Source organism: Lactuca saligna, chromosome 8 (assembly GCF_052625555.1).
Source record: "Lactuca saligna cultivar CGN05327 chromosome 8, ASM5262555v1, whole genome shotgun sequence".
Lineage (NCBI taxonomy): Eukaryota > Viridiplantae > Streptophyta > Magnoliopsida > Asterales > Asteraceae > Lactuca > Lactuca saligna.
This window is the reverse complement of record NC_136424.1, coordinates 12,055,360-12,075,562: the sequence shown is the minus strand read 5'-3', so window position 1 is coordinate 12,075,562 and position 20,203 is coordinate 12,055,360. Positions and strand designations below refer to the sequence as shown.

General features: G+C 45.3%; 1 pseudogene; it reads left to right on the top strand.

The window, feature by feature from the left end:
* Nucleotides 1-736: 736 nt before the first annotated feature.
* Nucleotides 737-19,510, top strand: LOC145009399 (pyridoxal kinase-like; annotated as a pseudogene).
* The last annotated feature ends 693 nt before the right edge of the window (nt 19,511-20,203 follow it).

Below are 20,203 nucleotides of genomic sequence, written 5' to 3'. Positions count from 1 at the left end.
TCTTCCAAATTAGGGCTCAAATCATCATTGGGTTTAGGGGAAATGATGGTCGACCGATCAATAGTAGGGTTTTTAAGGTGGGTGTTTGGCTTGCAATTTTGGTTCGGCCGACTCGCTCCAATACAAGGTATGCAACTGCTTTGGTGTCGCAAGATAACCCACACACAAATGGCTTTGGTTTGTTGAAAGAGATCCCGAAAGGGACAATTGGCACCTTCAACTTCAGCTTTAGCCTACGTGGGTTTCCAGCATCGACCACTGCTCCTCAGAAACAGACTTCGGTCTCCACGAACTCAATCAGAAGAGGGATACTTTGTTTCTTACAAACAAACTTCAGATGATGTCTTTACGTTTCCGATTTCTTACCTGTGGCTTCAAAGAAGAGATATCGGAGATGGAAGCCAGTGAAAAACCTCCATCGGTATCTCCATCGTATTCTTCCTTTCTTCAATTTCGTTCTTTTTATTTCTACTACTTTTGTTGGTATTGTTATGTTGTTTTCTAGGGTTCGCGTAGGGAATCTGGAAATCCTAAAAAACACGAACACAAAGAACCATGTGCTAATAATATCTGTTCTGAATCGATCGCATTTCGAAGATTATGTTATTTCAGGTGAAGAAGAAGTTTTATATGTACATTTTGTTGATTTAAACTGATTGTGCGTAGTAAAATCAATTCATTATTTGTGTGTGTGTGTGTGTCAATGGATTCGAATAGAAGGGCTAGGAGTTCGAAGAAGGATTCGCAAAAAATGGCACCTCCAATCCTATGTTTAGCTTTACCATCGGAAACGGGCCGGGTTCTCAGAATTCAGTCTCACACTGTTCAGGTTCGTTCCACTTTTCGTCCTCTCCCACCGTTTGACTGGAAATTAGTTTGATTTATTGTGAATTAACATTCGATGATTGATCAAAATCAGGAAATTAGTTGAAATTACAATGGTTTTTTCTTCTTCTCACTGCACTATTAGTTCTAGCAATGGAAGTTCTCCACTAATTTACACAGCTTTGTGTTTATGACTCTGCATGTTCATCATCTTAAGCCAACATTCAGATTTGTTTACTACAAAGGATCATGCTCAGACTGACAGATACTGAATCATGTTATCAAGTTTCTCTCTCTCTAGGGTTATGTTGGCAATAGATCTGTTGTCTTTCCACTCCAATTACTAGGTTATGATGTTGATCCGATTATGTGAGTGCAATTCTCAAATCATACATGCAAGTTTAAGCGACCCCAACATTGAGGGACATATTTGTGAATTTAAATCTATCCATGGCTTTAACAACAACAGCAAAATTTTGTAGGAACTTTCAAGGGGCAAGTTCCAAATGGAAATCAACCTTAGGAGTTAATTGAAGGCCTAGAAGCCAATAATCTACTATACTACACACATGTATTGACTGCTATTTTCTATCTTTTTTTCTAATACAAAAAAACATTTTCTTCAACATTACAACTTAGAAAAAGTGTTATTGTTTTGTGTAACGACCGAAAAATCCAACCAATTTAAATTTTTTCAAAAACAACCCAATTTCATTAAATTATTACAAAAAGGTTTTCAATACAAATCATTTAGAGTATTCCCAGAATCACATTACTACAAAATCATGAGGAGCGGTATGATCATGCCTTTGCCTTGCCACGGTCTCCTGAAGAACCTAAAAAACATTAAACCACAACTGTAAGCCCGAAAGCATAGTGAGATACCCCCAAAATACCAACCACATATACCATACACATATCATGCTATCTCATAACGAATCACAGAACAGACATGCATATCGGGTCTAATGTGGGACTGGTCCGCCTTGTCGGCCCTTCAGTCCACCGGGTCCACCCTCCAAGTCCAATCATGTCCCTCGAGTCTACAGTGTGGTTGGTCCGCCCGCACCGGGCCTTCAACCCACCTGGTCCACTCTCTGAGTCTACAGTATGACTGGTCTGCCCGCACCCGGGCCTTCGGTCGGCCTGGTCCACTCTCCGAGCCTCGGCACGTCTAGTCCACCCTCGTGGGGCCTACAGCCTATCCGGACCGCTCGTTGGGCCTTCGGAACCACTGGTCCGCCCTGGGTATCTTGGCCTACAGCACGAAGCAGGACCCGCCTCAACCCAACTCCAGTCTAAACAACCATGCGCACATAAACATACAATCACATAACAATTCATATCCAGGCAAACCGATCTAGTAAATCACATAACACAACATACTCTAACAGGATACCGACCTAACCGGTCACTAGCAAATACCATCCTAACTACCAGGATGCAACCATATCAAAGCAATAACATAACAACAGATACCCGGATCTCAATCCGATAAAAGGGCTGGCCTTGGTGCCTTAGACCCTGTTGATATAGTGAGGATAACTCACCTCGAAACTGCCGACTGAAAGGATAAGATCCCGCTGCTCCAAACTCCGACACGAACTCCTCCACTGAACACCAAAACACTCAACTCAATAAATACCCTTAATTACCAAAATACCCCTGGAAGACAACTGGTCAACCTTTAGACAAAGTCAAAGTCAACCCCTGACTGACTCTACTCATCGAGTCAACCCGATGACTCGCCGAGTCCCTAAGCTCAAAACTTCCTCAATTCGCGACCTAACTCGTCGAGTCACCCCAAGACTCGCCGAGTCCAACGACTCTGAGTCCACTCGCACCCAAATCACCGAGTCATCCCTTGACTCACCGATTCTCGACTCAACCAGAAAATATTGGGACTCTTCGACAAGACTCGCCGAGTCCAAGAACAGACTCGCCGAGTCTAAGGCTATCTTCAACCTACTCGCCGAGTTGTTCATCCAACTCGTCGAGTTCCAGCTCATCTTCAAGCAACTCGTCGAGTCCACCCTTGTGACTCGCCGAGTACCACCGGTCTGAATCCATACAGAAGCATTCCAGGCCATGCAATTGATCCATAACATAGATCTAGCCTCCTACAACCCATCCATCACGTAAAGTGGCAATCTTTACATGAATCCAAGAAGATCTAGGCATTTTACTCTAGGGTTTGGGGTTTAGGACAAGATAGCTCCATCAACAACACAAGAACAGGGACTTTAATGCTCTTAAGACCTTCTCCACTCCAGATCTGAGGTAGCAACCTCAGATCTATCCTTCAAACTCAAGATGCCACAAATCTAAGCTTCCCACACAACCCCAAAATGAAGAATCTAGAAGAACACAGCCCAAGAACGAGATATTACCTCAAAATGAAGCCTCCAACAGCAAGAGATCCGAATCTAAACAAAGCCCTCTGATCCAAGCCTCTTCTCCTTCAAGATTTCTTCAACGAACACCTCCCCAAGCTCCAAATGCACTCCAATCTTCCACAATCACGCTTTCTAGGGTTTTTGGACTTCAAGGGGGATCAAAGAGGCTGGGGAGAGGGTATAATGTTCTTTAAATAGGGCTCATTCCCTGGATCTAGGGTTTTCTCCACTCAGCAACTACTCGCCGAGTCCATCTTTGGACTCGCCGAGTAGGCCACTTGACACGCGACCAAAGTCGCGACCCTACTCGCCGAGTCCATCCATGGACTCGCCGAGTTTCCCTTCAAAAATTTACACTTTTAGTCCTTCATCTCTACTCTTGATATTCCGGGATGTTACAATTCTCCCCCACTTAAATTAGGCTTCGTCCTCGAAGCCTACGACAACTCAACTCCAAAAATACTCCCACGACACGCCACCTGGCCTTAACCGGACCGGGTCCCTCAAGGCATACCCATTGAAACTCGAACTCGCTTTCTCTTTCCTTGCGGTGTCCTGACCACCATCTCAAACCGGGCATCGGTTGTACCCTCTGATAATCGTACTCAACAACCGAGTACTTCCCATGATGCATCACTGCTCCAATTCTCAACAATCACTCGACCCATATGAGCTAGAAAACCATGAACCACCGGATCCCTGATCCGAATCCCACTTTATCCATCCCATGCTGACAGAAATACACACTCTTTAGAGCAACTCCCATGAGTTCTCTTCTTGCAATCACATGCACATGCTGAACTAGCTCTAGCACCCTCGGGTTAAAAAAACCCATCACACTGACGACCTTCAAAACATCCCTCAGGACGAACCACTACTACACAATTCCTTCACTGAAAAAAAGCTTGGAATCCAAAACTCCATACCTGCATCCCTTACGAGCCTCTTGACTTTACAACCTCAGAATTTCCTTCTGCGACCTCAGCAGACATCCCCTCATGATGTCATCCCATACCGCCGCCGCACACGCTGCTCAATGACCACCGTCGGACCACTTTGATCATAACTCTACACTGCCACTTCCACTTCCGCGAATTTACTCTTTCTCTCAGAGCTACACTCCTCTCTTCCTCTTTCCTTACCAAGGAAATCCACTTGGCTGCCTTGTCACCACGACAAGTGCCACGGTGCTCACCCAACGCTGCACCACCCCTTTATAGCATAACCGCTATCCATGCAACACACATACCCTGAATCTGCTCGCAAGGACTCTCGAGTCCATGCACTATCTCCACTAATCATGATCAATTCCCGGGTCCAGACCTTATGATGCTAACACATCGCAGCATACTCAATTCATTACCTCGTACCGATCTAACGACACCCACAGAGTCTTCAGCATGACTGGACCGCCTTACCAGACCTTCAGCCAACTGGACCACTCTCATAACTTTCAGCAGACCTGGACCGCCCTCCAAGGCCTTCAGTCTAACTGGACCATTCACCGAGCCTTCGGCCTGACTGGTACGCCTATTGGCCTTCAGTCTAGCCGGACCGCTCAACTAGCAATCAACATTCCGAGTTACCTCTCCGGGAAATCCTCCCATGCATACTGTTCTAGCCCCCTAGGGGGTTCCGAACTCTATCTCCATCATACATACTCGATCCCGGCCTGCTCCCAGGCCCTGCACAATCAATCTCTTGGTCTGTATCCCGCCCCGCACGCCTGCCATTTACTCATACCAACCAATGCCCTTGGCTGACCGAGACACTACTGAATCCCATGCAGGTAAACAACCTTTCATACTCGTCGATCCTCCGGAGAATTCTCCAATTCTCCCCCAGTTAGGGCACTGACTATCAACCACCTGTAACATCCGAAAAATACAACCAAATTTAAAATTTTCAAAACAACCCGATTTTCATTAAAATGTTTACAAAAAGGTTTTCAATACAAATTATTAGAGTGTTCCCAGAATCACATTGCTACAAAATCATGAGGAGCGGTACGATCGCGCCTTCGCCTTGCCACGGTCTCCTGAAGAACCTAAAAAACATTAAACCACAACTGTAAGCCCGAAAGCTTAGTGAGATACCCCCAAGATACCAACCACGCATACGCCCTTCCAGGCTGCGACCTTCCGGTCCAAAACATACAAAACATACATAACATAACAGAACATAGAACAACCATGCATATCGGGTCTACTGTGTGACTGGTCCGCCGTATCGGGCCTTCAGTCCATCGGATCCATCCTCCAGGTCTAGTCATGTCCTTCGAGTCTACAGTGGGGTTGGTCCGCCCGCATCGGGCCTTCAACCCACCTGGTCCACTCTCTGAGTCTACAGTGTGACTGGTCCGCCCGCATTGGGCCTTCAGTCGGCCTGGTCCACTCTCCGAGCCTCGGCACGTCTGGTCCGCCCTCGTGGGGCCTATAGCCTATCCGGACCGCTCGCTGGGCCTTCGGAACAACCGGTCCGCCCTGGGTATCTTGGCCTACAGCACAAAGCAGGACCCGCCTCAACCCATCTCCAGTCCAACAACCATGTGCACAAAACATACATTCATATAACAGTCATGGTCAACAAACGAGCAAGCAGATCACATAGCATATCATTACCCTAACCGGGTTACCGACCTAACTGGTCACTAGCATAGCACCACTCTGTATATCGGGAAACTGACCTTAGCAAGGCCTCCTAGCATGTACCATCCTAGCTACCAGGATGCAGACACATCAAATAATAACATAATAACCATAACCGAATCTCAATACAATAAAGGGCCGGCCTTGGTGCCTTAGACCCTGTTGATATAGTGAGGATAACTCACCTCGAAACTGTCGGTTGAAAAGATAAGATCCCGCTGCTCCGAACTCTGACACGAACTCCTCCACTGAACATCAAAACATACAACTCAACAAATACCCTTAATTACCAAAATACCCCTGGAAGACAACTGGTCAACCTTGGACAAGTCAAATTCAACCCCTGACTGACCCTACTAGCCGAGTCAACCCGATGACTCGCTGAGTCCATACGCTCAGAACCTCCTTCGATCAGCGACCCAACTCGCCGAGTCACCCCAAGACTCGTTGAGTCCAACGACTCTGAGTCCACTCGCACCCAACTCACCGAGTCATCCCTTGACTCACCGATTCCTCGACTCAACCAGAAATATTAATACTTCCTCGACAAGACTCGCTGAGTCCAAATGGACTCGTCAAGTCCAAGGCTATCTTCAACCTACTCGCCGAGTTGTTCTTCCAACTCGTCGAGTTCCAGGCCATCTTCAAGCAACTCGTTGAGTCCACCCATATGACTCGTCGAGTACCACCGGTCTGAATCCATACAGAAGCATCTCAGGCCATGCAATTGATCCAAAACATAGATCCAACCTCCTACAATCCATCCATCACATAAAGTGGCAAACTTTACGTGAATCTAAGGAGATCTAAGCCTTATTCACCTTAGAACCAAGGTTTGGGACATGGTGGCTTCACTAAGCACTCAAACACAGGAACTTTAATGCACTCTAGGCCTTCAATATTCCAGATCTGAGGTAGCAACCTCAAATCTAACCTCCAAACTCCAAAATATTCCAAGATATACTCCCCACAAACCCCAAAATGATGAAACTAGGAAGATACAGCCCAAGAATGAAAGTGTTACCTCCAAAAGGTGCCTCAATAGCAACCAAACTCGAATCCAAGCAAAGCCCTTAGATCCAAGCCACTTCTCCTTCAAGATTTCTTCAACCAACACCTTTCTAAGCTCTAATTTGCTCCACAAATGAACTCTCCATGAATTTAGGGTTTCTGGAACTCAAGGGGGGAATAAGGGAGGCTGCGGAGGGGTATAATGCTCTTTATATAGGGCTCAACCCCGAAAATTAGGGTTTTCTCCATACAACACCTACTCGCCGAGTCCATCTTTGGACTCATCGAGTAGGCCACTAGACACGCGACCATAGCCGCGACCTGACTCGCCGAGTCTATCCATGGACTCGCCGAGTCACCTTCTAAAACTTACACTTTTAGCCCTTCAACTCTACTCTTGCGATTCCGGGATGTTACAATTCTCCCCCACTTAAATTAGGCTTCGTCCTCGAAGCCTACGACATCTCATCTTCAAATTACTTCCCACGACGCGCCACTTGACCTTGACCGAACCAAGTCCCTCAAGGTACAACCATAGAAACCAGAAGCTCACTTTCTCCCTCCATACGGTGTCCCCTCCACCTACTCAAACCGGGCACCAGCTGTACCCTCCGATAATCCACACTCAACAACCGAGAATTACCCATGATGCCTTACTGCTCCAATTCTCATCTTTCACTTGACTCATGTTGCTATAAAGCCACGAACCATCGGATCCCCGATCCGAATTCCACTCTACCCATCCCATGACAACCGAAAGACCCATTCTTCCATTCCGGAGCAACTCCCCCGAGTTCTCCTCCCGCAGTCACACACACATGCTGATCTCGTCCTAGCACCCTCAGGTTTGGATAACCTGATACACTGATGATATCCTCAAAACATCCTTCCAGGATGAACCGCTGATACATACCCGAAACCCTGATCAGAATTACTCTGAGAGTCCAAGACTCTTTCTCTGTATCCCTTCCGAACCCCTCTCCCTGGCTTTATGCCTGCGGTATTCCATCCGCGCCCTAAGCAACATATCAAGTCGAATGAGCTTTTATTCTACCGCCGCAACACACTACTCGAAGACCATCGACGGACCACTCCGATCGTAACTCTACACTGCCGCTTTCACTTCCGTGAATTCGCACTCCCTTTTCGGAATTTCATTCCTCCCTCTTTCCTTACCAAGGAAATCACTCATCCGCCCAATCACCATGACAGGCACTATGGTGCTCATCCCATGCTACACTACCTCTTTAAAGCGTTCCCGACATCCATGCATCACCACTACTCTGATTCTCATCGCAGGGACTTTCAAGCCCATGCACCACCTTCACTGCTCAAAATTGCTGCCCGGGGCCAGACCTCCTAATGTAATCCCACTGCAACATACGCAACCCACAACCTCGAACCGATCCAACAACACTCGCAGAGTCTTCAGCATGACTGGACCGCCTCCCCAAGCCTTCAGCCAATCTGGACCGATCTCAGGACCTTCAGCCCATCTGACTGGACCGTCCTCCGAGCCTTCGGCCTGACTGGTACGCCTACCGGCCTTCAGTCTATCCGGACCGCTCAACTAACATTCATCATTCCGAACTATCCCTTCGGGAAATCCTCCTGTGCATACCGTTCTAGCCCTCTAGGGGTTCCGAACTCTATCTCCATCATAAATCCTCGATCCCGGCCCGCTCCCATGCCTTCCACAATTAACTGCTCTAGGTCTGTATTCCGCCCCGCACGCCTGTTACTCACCCATACGAGCCTGCTCTCGACTGATAGAAATATCGCTGAATTTTCCCAAGCAGCTAAACAACCTCTCAGACCCAACGATCATCCGGAGAATCTCCAATTCTCCCCCACTTAAGATACTGGAAATAAATCACCGGTCGCCATCACCGATCTCCCAAAGTAACCTTGCAGAAAATCAACACTTACACGTAAAATGTTTCTCACCAGCGCCAACAACTTTCATAATAATCATGTTTCCACGCTGCACACCCCGCTCAAAAAGAACCCAATCTTCAACTATCCATTCCTCAGACTGCAGAATTTACCCGGCCTTCAAACCAACGTCGCATCTGCCACACATCCTCACAAAGATGATCAACGATAGCTCGAAGTACAAATCCATAACCATATCGATCCTTTAGGGAACAAAGGATACCAAAACAAAATCCTGATCACAACTCGCCACACCCTCAAGGAACAACGGATACCACACGAAAACCCGAAGCGCAATTCCATAACCAACCAATGAAACAAGCAGATAACAATACTCCACAACAATCATAAATAATCAAAAACAGCAAAAGAACATACCCGCAGCAGCAAGCTGAAAAACACGACCCTAAGCCCTTGGGGGCTCCGCTCCACCCTGACCTCCACCTGTGATCCTCAACGTAGCCGGTGCTGGAGCCTGCACCGGTCCTGCAGCAATCCGTGGACAGTTGACCTTCAAATATCCAACCTGATGACAATGATAGCATATCCTCAAATCCCGAACCGGCACTGACTGCCGACAATCCCTCGCATAGTGTCCCTCCTTTCCGCACTTGTGGCATGCTCCACCAGACCGATAAACCCCGGCGTGACCCCTTCCACACTTTCCACAGACGTGGCTACCCTGATCTCCCATCCTGGAATCAACGGTCTTAGACCGTTTTTTCGCCGGCTGCGACTGAACCGGAGCTTGCCTCAGTTCACGCATCTGTAACTCAATCTCTAACTCACGCCGCCTGGCAGCCTCCTGCAACTCTAGCAAAGTCTCGCACCTCTGCGCAGACACAAATTGTCTGATGTCCCTCTTTAGCATACTCAGATATCGGGACATCTGAGCCTGCTCCGAAGCGAACTCAGGGCAAAACATCACCCTCTCAGTAAACATCCTGGTGATTTCCGTCACCGATTCTGAATCCTGTTTCAGCTCCAAGAACTCCTGAGCCAACCTCTCCCTCTCGACCTGCGGAACATAACGAGTGTTGAACATCTCTCTGAACCGATCCCATGAAATCGCAGCCCTTTGCGCATTCGAGTACAACCCCGTGGTCAATCTCCACCAATCCTTTGCTCCGAGCCTCAACAGGTTCAGAGCACACCTTACCCTCTGATCAGCAGGGCATGAACACGTGAAGAAACATCCCTCCACATCTGATAACCACCTCATAGCAACGATCGGATCCTGAACTCCATCGAAAGTGGGAGGCTTCGTATTATCGAAGTCCCGATACTGAAAACCTCTACTGGCTCTTCCCCCTGCCGCTGCTACTGCTGCGGTAGCCACCGCGGCAGCCGTCTCCGCGAGAGCCGCATAGCGCTCATCAAAATACTCCACCATGGCGGTCTTGATCGACCCAAACAACTCCGGCAGCTCAGCCCGAAACAATGCAGCAACCTCATCATGCAAGATCTCATGAATCCTCGCATCCAACTCGTGCGTACTCATCTGGCTGACAACCTCGGCTTGTACAGACCCACCCGGAACTCCCTCTCCTGCTCCTGATCCTGACCCGGATCCACTCCCAGCGTGCCCTGAAATCTCCATACTGAAAATAAAACACCAAATCACAGACATGTTCCACTATCCCGGGAACTAGCTCTCATCCCAACCCTAGAGGTCATGGTTTCCCCGATACGCGTATGAGTCCGTGCTTTCAGTAGTACGGGCCCATACTACCTTCCACACCAACCCATATTTGTATGAAGTACTCCCACAACACCCTAGCGACATACATAACAACGCTCTATTCTCACAACTAGAGGAACACTAGAAATCTCTCACAAGGAACCCTAGGCTAGCAGGCATCATAAATCAGGCAACTCATCAAGAAATCCTGAAGAACCCTAGCCTAACCCTAGCATGTTGTTCTATCAAAGATCAAGAAAACAATTGTCATGTATGGTATTTTGGGGCTACTTACTGGCTCCGACTGATCGTACCTCCGCGTCCTCCTTCACTTATTTTGAAACCCATTTTAAATTCTCTTTTGAAAACCCTCCTCGATTTGAGATTGGAGTCACACAAGTGTTCCTCCAATTCACTCAAACCAAGGCTCTGATACCAACTTGTAATATCCGAAAAATACAACCAAATTTAAATTTTTCAAAACAACCCGATTTTCATTAAAATGTTTACAAAAAGGTTTTCAATACAAATTATTAGAGTGTTCCCAGAATCACATTGCTACAAAATCACGAGGAGCGGTACGATCATGCCTTCGCCTTGCCACGGTCTCCTGAAGAACCTGAAAAACATTAAACCACAACTGTAAGCCCGAAAGCTTAGTGAGATACCCCCAAGATACCCACCACGCATACGCCCTTCCAGGCTGCGACCTTCCGGTCCAAAACATACAAAACATACATAACATAACAGAACATAGAACAACCATGCATATCGGGTCTACTGTGTGATTGGTCCGCCGTATCGGGCCTTCAGTCCATCGGATTCATCCTCCAGGTCTAGTCATGTCCTTCGAGTCTACAGTGGGTTTGGTCCGCCCGCATCGGGCCTTCAACCCACCTAGTCCACTCTCTGAGTCTACAGTGTGACTGGTCCGCCCGCATTGGGCCTTCAATCGGCCTGGTCCACTCTCCGAGCCTCGGCACGTCTGGTCCGCCCTCGTGGGGCCTACAGCCTATCCGAACCACTCGCTGGGCCTTCGGAACAACCGGTTCGCCCTAAGTATCTTGGCCTACAGCACAAAGCAGGACCCGCCTCAACCCATCTCCAGTCCAACAACCATGTGCACAAAACATACATTCATATAACAGTCATGGTCAACAAACGAGCAAGCAGATCACATAGCATATCATTACCCTAACCGGGTTACCGACCTAACTGGTCACTAGCATAGCACCACTCTGTATATCGGGAAACTGACCTTAGCAAGGCCTCCTAGCATGTACCATCCTAGCTACTAGGATGCAGACACATCAAACAATAACATAATAACCATAACCGAATCTCAATACAATAAAGGGCCGGCCTTGGTGCCTTAGACCCTGTTGATATAGTGAGGATAACTCACCTCGAAACTGTCGGGTGAAAAGATAAGATCCCGCTGCTCCGAACTCTGACACGAACTCCTCCACTGAACATCAAAACATACAACTCAACAAATACCCTTAATTACCAAAATACCCCTGGAAGACAACTGGTCAACCTTGGCCAAGTCAAAGTCAACCCCTGACTGACCCTACTCGCCGAGTCAACCCGATGACTCGCCGAGTCCATACGCTCAGAGCCTCCTTCGATCAGCGACCCAACTCGCCGATTCACCCCAAGACTCGTTGAGTCCAACGACTCTGAGTCCACTCGCACCCAACTTACTGAGTCATCCCTTGACTCACCGATTCCTCGACTCAACCAAAAATATTGGGACTTCCTCGACAAGACTCGCCGAGTCCAAATGGACTCGTCGAGTCCAAGGCTATCTTCAACCTACTCGCCGAGTTGTTCTTCCAACTCGTCGAGTTCCAGGCCATCTTCAAGTAACTCGTCGAGTCCACCCATGTGACTCGTCGAGTACCACCGGTCTGAATCCATACAGAAGCATCTCAGGCCATGCAATTGATCCAAAACATAGATCCAACCTCCTACAATCCATCCATCATGTAAAGTGGCAAACTTTACGTGAATCTAAGGAGATCTAAGCCTTATTCACCTTAGAACCAAGGTTTGGGACATGGTGGCTTCACTAAGCACTCAAACACAGGAACTTTAATGCACTCTAGGCCTTCAATATTCCAGATCTGAGGCAGCAACCTCAAATCTAACCTCCAAACTCCAAAACATTCCAAGATATACTCCCCACAAACCCCAAAATGATGAAACTAGGAAGATACAGCCCAAGAATGAAAGTGTTACCTCCAAAAGGTGCCTCAATAGCAACCAAACTCGAATCCAAGCAAAGCCCTTTGATCCAAGCCACTTCTCCTTCAAGATTTCTTCAACCAACACCTTTCCAAGATCTAATTTGCTCCACAAATGAACTCTCCACGAATTTAGGTTTTCTGGAACTCAAGGGGGAATAAGGGAGGCTGTGGAGGGGTATAATACTCTTTATATAGGGCTCAACCCCGAAAATTAGGGTTTTCTCCATACAGCACCTACTCGCCGAGTCCATCTTTGGACTCGCCGAGTAGGCCACTAAACACGCGACCATAGCCGCGACCTGACTCGCCGAGTCTATCCATGGACTCGCCGAGTCACCTTCTAAAACTTACACTTTTAGCCCTTCAACTCTACTCTTACGATTCCGGGATGTTACACACCGGTCGCTATCACCGACCTCCCGAAATAACGTTGCACAAAACCCAACACTTACACACAGACTGATTCCCACTAGCACTAGCAACCTTCGCAAAAACACATTTCCGCACCGATCACCCCGCTCGAAAGGAAACCAATCTTCAATTATCCACTCCTCAGAGTGCAGATGCTTCCCGACATTCAAATCAACACCGCATCCCCTAATAATCCTCACAAAAGACAACCAGCGAAAACTCGAAATACTAACCCATAACCATGCCAAACCCTCAAGGAACAACGGATACCAAAACGAAAATCACCCAACGGGACTAGCAGATAAACGATACTCCACAATAATCATAATAAACAAGACAACAAGAAAGAAACATACCCGCAGCTGCATCCCACACTGCTCTAACCTCCTCCGCTGTAAGCTGAAAAGCACGACCCTAAGCCCTTGGGGGCTCCGCTCCACCCTGACCTCCACCTGTGATCCTCAACGTGGCTGGTGTTGGAGCCTGCACCGGTCCTGCAGCAAGCTGTGGACAGTTGACCCTCAAGTGTCCAACCTGATGACAATGATAACATATCCTCAAATCCCGAACCGGCACTGACTGCCGACAATCCCTCGCATAGTGCCCCTCCTTTCCGCACTTGCGGCATGTACCACCGGACCGACAAACTCCGGCGTGACCCCTCCCACACTTTCCACAAATGTGGCTGCCCTGATCTCCCATCCTGGAATCAACGATCTTAGACCGTTTCGTCACCGGCTGCGACTGAACCGGAGCTTGCCTCAGCTCACGCAACTGCAACTCAATCTCTACCTCACGCCGCCTGGGGGCCTCCTGTAACTCCAACAAGGTCTCGCACCTCTGCGCGGACACAAACTATCTGATGTCTCTCTTTAGCATACTCAGATATTGGGACATTTGAGCCTACTCCGAAGCGAACTCAGGGCAAAACATCGCCCTCTCAGTAAACATCCTGGTGATTTCCGTCACCGACTCCGAATCCTGCTTCAGCTCAAGGAACTCCTGAGCCAACCTCTCCCTCTCGACCTGCGGAACATAACAAGTGTTGAACATCTCTCTGAACTGATCCCATGAAATCGCAGCCCTTTGCGCATCCGAGTATGACCCCGTGGTCAATCTCCCCCAATCATTTGCCCCGAGCCTTAACAGGTTCAGAGCGCACCTCATCCTCTGATCAGCAGGGCATGAACACGTGAAGAAACACCCCTCCACGTCTGATAACCATCTCATAGCAACGATCGGATCCTGAACTCCATCAAAGGTGGGAGGCTTCTTATTATCGAAGTCCCGATACTAAAAACCTCTACTCACTCCTCCCCCTGCCGCTGCTACAGCCGCTGTAGCTGCCGCGGCCGCCGTCTCCGTGAGAGCCGCATAACGCTCATCAAAATACTCCACCATGGCGGTCTTGATCGACCCAAACAGTTCCGGCAACTCGGCCCGGAACAATGCAGCAACCTCATCATGCAGGATCTCACGAATCCTCGCATCCAACTCGCGCGTACTCATCTGACCGACAACCTCGGACAGTACGGACCCGCCCGGAACTCCCTCTCCTGCTCCCGATCCTGACCCGTATCCACTCCTAGCATGCCCTGAAATCTCCATATTGAAAATAAACCACCAAAATCTCAGACACTTCCCACTATCTCGGGAACCAACTCTCAACCCAACCCCAGAGGTCGTGGTTTCCCTAATACGCGTATGGGTCCTGTGCTTTCAGTAGTACGGGCCCATACTACCTTCCACACCTACCCATATTTGTATGAAGTACTTCCACAACACCCTAGCGAAAACATACATAACAACGCTCTATCCTCACAACTAGAGGAACACTAGAAATCTCTCACAAGAAAACCCTAGGCTAGCAGGCATCATAAATCAGGCAACACATCAAGAAATCCTGAAGATCCCTAGCCTAACTCTAGCATGCTGTTCTATCAAAGCTCAATAAAACAAATATCATGTATGGTATTTTGGGGTTACTTACTGGCTCCGGCTGATCGTACCTCCACGTCCTCCTTTACTTAATTTGAAAACCATTTTAAATTCTCTTTCGAAAACCCTCCTCGATTTGAGACTGGAGTCACACGAGTGTTCCTCCAATTCACTCAAACCAAGGCTCTGATACCAACTTGTAACGACCGAAAAATCCAGCCAATTTAAATTTTTTCAAAAACAACCCAATTTCATTAAATTATTACATACAAATCATTTAGAGTATTCCCAGAATCACATTACTACAAAATCATGAGGAGCGGTATGATCACGCCTTTGCCTTGCCACGATCTCCTGAAGAACCTGAAAAACATTAAACCACAACTGTAAGCCCGGAAGCTTAGTGAGATACCCCCAAAATACCAACCACATATACCATACACATATCATGCTATCTCATAACGAATCACAGAACAACCATGCATATCGGGTCTACTGTGGGACTGGTCCGCCTTGTCGGGCCTTTAGTCCACCGGGTCCACCCTCCAAGTCCAATTATGTCCCTCGAGTCTACAGTGTGGTTGGTCCGCCAGCACCGGGCCTTCAACCCACCTGGTCCACTCTCTGAGTCTACAGTATGACTGGTCCGCCCGCGCCCGGGCCTTCAGTCGGCATGGTCCACTCTCCGAGCCTCGGCACGTCTGGTCCGCCCTCGTGGGGCCTACAGCCTATCCGGACCGCTCGCTGGGCCTTCGGAACAACCGGTCGCCTTGGGTATCTTGGCCTACAGCACGAAGCAGGACCCGCCTCAACCCAACTCCAGTCCAAACAACCATGCGCACATAAACATACAATCACATAACAATTCATATCCAGGCAAACCGATCTAGCATATCACATAACACAACATACTCTAACAGGATACCGACCTAACTGGTCACTAGCAAATACCATCCTAACTACCAGGATGCAACCATATCAAAGCAATAACATAACAACAGATACCCGGATCTCAATCCGATAAAAGGGCTGGCCTTGGTGCCTTAGACCCTGTTGATATAGTGAGGATAACTCACCTCGAAACTGTCGGCTGAAAGGATAAGATCCCGCTGCTCCAAACTCCAACACGAACTCCTCCACTGAACACCAAAACACTCAACTTAATAAATACCCTTAATTACCAAAATACCCCTGGAAGACAACTGGTCAACCTTTGGACAAAGTCAAAGTCAACCCCTGACTGACTCTACTCGCCGAGTCAACCCGATGACTCGCCGAGTCCCCAAGCTCAGAACTTCCTCAATCCGCGACCTAACTCGTTGAGTCACCCCAAGACTCGCCGAGTCCAACGACTCTGAGTCCACTCGCACCCAAATCACCGAGTCATCCCTTGACTCACCGATTCTCGACTCAACCAAAAAATATTGGGACTCTTCGACAAGACTCGCCGAGTCCAAGAACAGACTCGCCGAGTCTAAGGCTATCTTCGACCTACGCGCCGAGTTGTTCATCCAACTCATCGAGTTCCAGCTCATCTTCAAGCAACTCGTCGAGTCCACCCTTGTGACTCGCCGAGTACCACCGGTCTGAATCCATACAGAAGCATTCCAGGCCATGCAATTGATCCATAACATAGATCTAGCCTCCTACAACCCATCCATCACGTAAAGTGGCAATCTTTACGTGAATCCAAGAAGATCTAGGCATTTTACTCTAGGGTTTGGGGTTTAGGACAAGATAGCTCCATCAACAACACAAGAACATGGACTTTAACGCTCTTAAGACCTTCTCCACTCCAGATCTGAGGTAGCAACCTCAGATCTATCCTTCAAACTCAAGATGCCACAAATCTAAGCTTCCCACACAACCCCAAAATGAAGAATCTAGAAGAACACAACCCAAGAACGAGATATTACCTCAAAATGAAGCCTCCAACAGCAAGAGATCCGAATCTAAACAAAGCCCTCTGATCCAAGCCTCTTCTCCTTCAAGATTTCTTCAACGAACACCTCCCCAAGCTCCAAATGCACTCCAATCTTCCACAATCACGCTTTCTAGGGTTTCTGGACTTCGAGGGGGATCAAAGAGGCTGGGGAGAGGGTATAATGTTCTTTAAATAGGGCTCATTCCCCGGATCTAGGGTTTTCTCCACTCAGCACCTACTCGACGAGTAGGCCACTTGACACGCGACCAAAGTCGCAACCCTACTCGCCGAGTCCATCCATGGACTCGCCGAGTTGCCCTTCAAAATTTACACTTTTAGTCCTTCAACTCTAATCTTGATATTCCGGGATGCTACATTTTATTGATGCATTTACAATTATAGGTTACATTGGTTGAGTTTCTTTTCTGGAAAATGTATTAGAAGTACTTAAAAAGCTTCGATCCATTAATCGTACACTTACATATGGTAAGTTGTCATTTTTAGCATCCAATCACAATTCACATACATGTTTTGTTTTTGTGAAGTATATATAAATATAATGTATGTAGTTTTGTTTTTCCGTTATTAGTTTGTGATCCAGTGATGGGTGATAAAGGAAGGCTGTATGTTCCTCAAGAATTGATGTCTGTGTATCGTGAAAAAGTTGTTCCTGTTACTTCAATGTTGACTCCCAATCTGTTTGAAGCTGAACAGTTGACTGGATTCAAGTGCTTTTAATTTCATCACACAAAATTTCAAAACTTTATTAATTTGTTAGACATATCATTTGACATATTTAATCTTCTGCACAATTGCTTCTAAACAAGATGGACGCCAACCATGCAGGCATCTTCATGCTGCTAGCCCATCAAAGGCTCTCTCTCTCTATTATTTATATTATTATTTTTTAATTATTTATTTTCTTTAGAATCTAATTTTTATTTTTATTTTGTTCTCAGGTTGTGATAACAAACATATCCATAGATGGGAATCTTCTTCTAATTGGAAGTCATCAGAAACAAAAGGTACACATTCAAATTCAATCAATCTTTATAAATTATAGCAACTTAATTTTTTTTTATTTTTAAATTTTTTCTACTGCTTACAACTTTCTTTTAGTTTCTTAATATTTAAAAATTCTAAATATTATAGAATCAATTAGGTGTGAGCATGGATGTTGTGTATATTGGTACGTGTTCTTTTTTTTTTTTCTTTTGATGTATACTCAATTTTTCATATTTTGGATTACACATGCAACTACTGTTGGTTTTCCTCAGTTTTGAACGGTGCTTTTATGGAGAAGAGAAAATATAATTTACTTTATCCATATTATTTGTTTTCTTACTCCTATTGTATGGATTTTCTTAGTAATTATATGAAGATTTCTTTTATATAGGTTTCCTTCAACAGAGGCTAACCACAATATAAAGAAATGATAGTAACGTTATTAGGATAATTTACTTTATCCATATTATTTGTTTTCTTACTCCTATCGTATGGATTTTCTTAGTAATTATATGAAGATTTTTTTATATAGGTTTCCTTCAAGAGAGGCTAACCACATAGAAAATTTTAACAAATGTAAAGGTAATAAAATCGTTAAAATCAAGGCAACTTTGTTGTTGCTCACTGATATTTTCTTTATTAAATGATTTTACAGATTGAAAAGGGCAAAATGGAGAATGGTGGGTATCATGTTTACAATTATGTACCTGTCCTACAAATGAGTATCATCACGTTCAAAAATGAATTAGTGGAGGTATAATTTATTTTTATATTTTTTTATAATACTCTTTCATACCAAAAAACATACAAAAATAGTAGGTTGCTTTAATTTTTAATATATAAACAACATTCTTCTTTCATTAGCATATTACTTTCACTTAAAAAAAAGTATTCCATTTTCATTAGACAGAAACTTTCATTTTTAGGACAAATACATATTGGCTGCTTCTTTTGTTCTTCAAGGGCTGTAATGAAATCTGAAGTTGGATTGAATTTGTTATTTTCGTTGTACCATAGGGACCATTTTTCTAATTCAGTCATTTCTTTACATGCAAATATAAACCAAAATTAAACTTTATAGCAAATTACATTTATAATTTTTCATGTAATAGTTTTGATTTTAGGGTTTCTTAGTTTTTGGTTATTTGATGCAGGTCATTTGAATAACCTTCCTACTGCATTGCTCCACGTTTCAACCAGAGGCCCTGTTAAGGTTGGTTTACATGATTCTTAGATATACTAAGAGAGAGTGTGACAACTATTAGTGAATTAAAAAATGAAAAAAAAATTATAACAGTTAGGACATTTTTATTTTGATGCTATTTGTGATCGTTTTGAGGATAATGTTGTTTATGTTAACGAACACTGGAGGTTCACTTTCTTATGTGCTTTCTTATGATATTTAAAACATATAAATTTCTTTCCTATTACATATTCTCAGGTACCTCCTTCTTTCTATGGTTGGAATTTTACAAGGGGGATAAATTGGACCAACATTTTACAATTAAATAAGGAAACAATCAGAAGGCTATGATGTTCTTTGTGGAGGTATATTTCATTTTTTAAAATTAATTTGATGTATGATATAGCAACATGTTTTCATGTTGAACTATAGAATGAAAGTACATTTCTGTTGAAGGTGTTAGTTGGGTTTTGCAGATCACAATTTCATACGAAGGCCACTCCCTTATTTCATTAAGATGGAAACCATAAGGAATTCAAATTTTAGAGTAATCATCATACATCAGATTGATGTATGGTGATTTTTTGTTGTACTATTATGCAATTTTTTGAAATTGATGCCATTTATGTATTTTTTTTTAGGACTGATCATTTCTGATGTTATTTTAAAGCACGCTGTCTCAACATTTTGTTAACATGAAATAATTTTTGAAATAACTAAAAGTTTTCCTTATTATAGCATTGTACTTCAAAAGTATAACGGTATAACAGAATACCGACACCTTCCGTCCCGCGCAACGAGCGGGTAACCATCTAGTTGTTGTTGTTGTTATTATTATTATTATTATTATTATTATTATTATTATTATTATTATTATTATTATTATTATTATTATGTTTAAAAGTATAAGACTAAGTATAAAAAGTATTAGGTTCTGTTTGTTTTTTTGAAGTGAAAATATCTTAAGTGCAGACCACCTCTGTAATCCTCTGTA